The sequence below is a fragment of the Carassius gibelio genome, chromosome B10 (genome assembly GCF_023724105.1).
Source record: "Carassius gibelio isolate Cgi1373 ecotype wild population from Czech Republic chromosome B10, carGib1.2-hapl.c, whole genome shotgun sequence".
In the NCBI taxonomy this organism is placed as follows: Eukaryota; Metazoa; Chordata; class Actinopteri; order Cypriniformes; family Cyprinidae; genus Carassius; species Carassius gibelio.
In genome coordinates this window covers 6292215-6296660 of record NC_068405.1, presented here as the reverse complement: position 1 = coordinate 6296660, position 4446 = coordinate 6292215, and positions in this window count along the sequence as shown.

The following is a 4446-nucleotide window of genomic DNA, read 5'->3' as shown; positions in this document are numbered from 1 at the left end:
CAATCTCAATCTCCCAGCTGATCTTTAATATTTCCTGCTCAGTACTGCATGGCGTATCTACTCCTGGAATAGATATAATATTTACTAAGAGTAAATGTTAAATAAATCTCTATTTTAATATGTTTTGGATGAGTTCAGTAGGTTTTTGTAGGCAGCAAAGGTTGAGATTTAGACATTTAGTTTGAACCCACTAAAACGTCAGTTAGTGGCTCTTTAATCAAACTTCAATCACTTTGTGCTCAATCTCTTTTATTTCTAAAACTCTGGAAATATAACTGACAAAAAATATTGCTAATATTGTATCAAGACAAATGGATGGAAACTATTTGTTTTCTTTTACAATTTAAGAATAATGTTTGAACAATTATTGTTGCAAAATATGCAGATTTTACATACTGTGTGTATATTATATACACACAGTATGTAAAATCTGCATATTTATTCTAAAAAAAATACTAAATTATATATATATATATATGTGTGTGTGTGTGTGTGTGTGTATATATATATATATATATATATATATATACATACATAATTTAGTTATTTTTTAAGCCAATGCTCAAAAAAAATAATAAAATCAATTGTCTTTTTTATATATATTATTATTATTATTATAATAATTTTTTTACTAATTTAGCAAATGCTTTTTAAGGTGACCTCAAATTAATAAGAATGTGTGTAGCAAAACCACAGACAAGTTTTTTTAAGCAGTAAAAGCAATAACATTTATTATCGACTGCATACAATTCATGGTTATTGACTACATTCAATTTTTTTTTTTTATATATTTGAAAGCTAAATGTCAAATGGATTAGATTATAGAAATATCAAAATAAGATTTGTTGTGCTGCTTCTCTAAAACTGGAAATGTTCCCCACTTTTTAAAACGTAACAGGCTTGTTAGAAATGTAGTGGATTTTGCATAAATTATTGCCCGAAGTGGGCCACAAACAAACTCTAATGAAGACCTTTATGTGACTTTGTCATTGTTGCAAAGACTAGTTTGTGGATCCTTGAATGCCTGACTGCTGGAGACTTTCCTCTGGCAGATGACGGAGCAGCAGGTACACCCTCATAAACGCTGTGCCCGTCTGAAATCTCTTTTTCATGCAGAGCCAACTGTTGGATATACAGTATTTCTCTTTCAGTGCTGGGTGTTTAGTGGGGGTGTGATTCTTCTAATTGTAGATCTTCATTTGACAGATTTTGTGGCACATTTCATGTTTTTTTTTTTTTTTTTTTTTTTTTTTTTAATCTTTAGAAAACTGTGTGGAGTTTGCAGCTGTCATAACCCAGAAGGCTTTAAGTGGCTCGCAGGAACCTTAATAAGATGGCTCATATGCACCGGCCTAAAAGATGATTACAACACGTTTAGAAAACCTCTGTGGCATTACGTAATGAAATATCAAACACGGTATTATCTTCAACAAATGATAACAGCTATTTTCTCAGTTCTAACTGTCCTATGCGTGCCAGTTTCATATATAGTGATATTTAAATATAATGAATCTTGTCATCTGTTAAGCATTAAATAATGTTTGTCAGTGACTTATTAATATAAGTTATTTTAATGACGACAGAATGCACAAGAGTTTTATGTTAATTTGGTGCATGCATAACAATAAATGCATAAAATACAAATATTGTGTAAAATAGCATAGACAACTTTGTCAATTCATCTAGATATTCAATCAAAACCAAATTTCTTTCTTTTTTCTTTTCTTTTTTTTTCTTTTTTTCTTTTTTTTCTGGGAATGATGAAACATAATGATTGTCTACTGTATAATTCACTTACCTTAGGAGACTCAGCAAATGTAGCATATCTCATATTTTTGTCATAATTATGTGCAATTAAGTAATTTTCATTGAAGAAAAAAATTTTTTTGTATAATAAATTTCTTGTCAAAATAGGTAGCCTTTCATCACTTACACCACAAAACAAAGAGCAAAGAATGCACATAAGATGCGTAATTGCTGTTTTACTTGTAGTTTCCCATGTAGCCACAGGGAATGATGGGACATGTAGTTTTATCACACAAACCTGTTGTCTCATAAACATTTACATTTTAATATGTGCATTATGCATTAGAAAGATTTTTCTCTGATTCGAAACCAGCTAAATTAGAATAAAGTGCAAACCCATCCTACAGCCCATTTCATTGCTCAACCCAATCATTTAGTCATCTGTGAAGGAACTTCATGGATCCAGTTAATAAAAATAATGGATGAATATGATTGCAACAAACAATAACACTATGGGGACATACCAGCACTTTACTAAGATCAATGTGTGTGTGTTTGTGTGTGTGTGTGTATCTATACAAACATATGCTAATCGGTTAATTAGTTCATTACAGTTCCATTTAATTATATATCAAATTTAAAAACAACCATGGTTGACCAAAGTGCTTAACAACATCAGGATACACACACAAACAAAACAAAGAAAGCAGAACAAGTTACAATGTCCAAACTTAACTCAAAATGAAAGCTAAGGAATACAGGTGTGTCTTAAGAAACAACCTAAATTCCAACAGTCCAAGCAGTTCTTATGTGAATAGGGTCAACTCAAAATGAAAAGGCTCAGTCAGGAGCATCTGGTTGGATGACCTCAGTGCTTTAACAGAAGTGTGGACATGTAAAAGCTATGATAAATAAAAAGACACTAACTGATTTAAAATCTTAAAAACAGACAATAAAATCTTAAAATCAATCCTCAAATGGATGGGAAGCCAGTGGAGTGAAGCTAAAACTGGGTCCCAATTAGTAGCTGAACTGTAGCGTTGAAGAGATGACTGATCCAATCCAACATATAAAGAGTTACAGATCCAACCATGTTTTAAATCTCTCAGGCAATTAAGTAATGACAGATAAATATTTTTTTGCATTTTTGACACACTGTTTTCCTAATGAATGTTGTTCAGTTGCTTTGACGCAATGTATTTTGTTTAAAGCGCTATATAAATAAAGGTGACTTGACTTGACAGAAAGAATCTGTCATTAGTTTTGACAGCCAAAATGAATTTATACATCATCCGCATAACAATAGAAGGTCATATTGTGTTTCTAAAAACATATATGAAGAAAACAACATGGGGCCCAATATGAACCCTTGGGGGATGCCACAAAGAAAAAAAAACTTAACCAAGCTGAACAGAAAAAATTATGTTACATTTGAGGGCTATGTCCTTAATGCTGACACAAAGTTCAGTAATAAGTTAAGCTAGTTGAAATGGTAAGTTGCAATAGCAGAGTAAATTACCTTAATATGCCAAACCACTTCACTCTTTAAAACAAAGGTCCTTCACGATGCCAAAGAAGAACCTTTTTGTCTGAATGGTTCAATAAAAACCTTTAACATCTGAAGAACCTTTCTGTTTCCCAAAGGTTCTTTGTGGTGAAAGAAGGTTCTTCGGAAAAAGTTAGGAAAGAGATGATTCTTCAAAGAACATTTGACTGAATGGTTCTTCGAGGAACCAAAAATGGTTCTTCTACAGCAAGCTTTATGGCTATTCTTCATCTGTCCCCACCACTATTCTTTGATTGACACATTACAAACTCATACTCTGGAATAAAGAAAATCCACATTTCCCACTTGTAAATATGTCATATTTATGTGCAATCATCTTCTAAACATAATCACTTGGACATGACTTAAACCCAGTATGTTCTGCATTGGTCGAGCTCTCTCAATTGTCCACATAGAGCACATCTGATACACATCAAGTGTGAATCTTGCTGTGTGATCAGCAGCAGAGAGAGGAGAACCCCATGACCGCCCTGACAGATGATCCTGGCCCCAGCAGACGTCCCGGGACAGCTGAGAAGGGCCCTGTTCATCTTCCTCCAACTCCCGCACCTCCCAACGGCAGAAGCGGAGCTTGATGAATTGGTTCGGATGAAGGCGGCCCCTCTTTTATGGCTGGTGTTGAGCGCCAAGTCTGGGCTGAGGAAGGAGGGGGCCCGGGTTAAGGTGGGAAGGCGCTAATTAATTTCAGTCTTGGCCAGGTGACCGGCTGGATTCCAGCTTCGCCAGCCAGAGGCAGACGTGAGCAGTGGCAAAGCACTCCGGGGTCATGAGGTTAGCGGGGGAAATGGGCCAGACAACTAACTAGAAAAGGCCAGTTTCCTCCCTTTCGTCTTCCTGAGACTGATTTACGGTCCACTCCATCAGCATGAACCACGTTTGGCATTCCCAGTCCTGTCAGAGCGGACCGACTCATGGCTGTGATGTTTGTATCTGGTACCAGAGCGGAGACGGCGCTCAAGGGGCCGTGGTGAAGCCCGACACTTCACAGGCGGGGAGGGCCGCAGGGTGTCCCGTGACAGTCTTCAAAGACTCCCCACCGGCCAGGCGCACCATGACTGGCACTTTTATGACTTGGCAAAAAAAGAGCCGCTGTCAGGGGAGGATATAGCACTCTTCTGTAAAGTTTAAGGTGT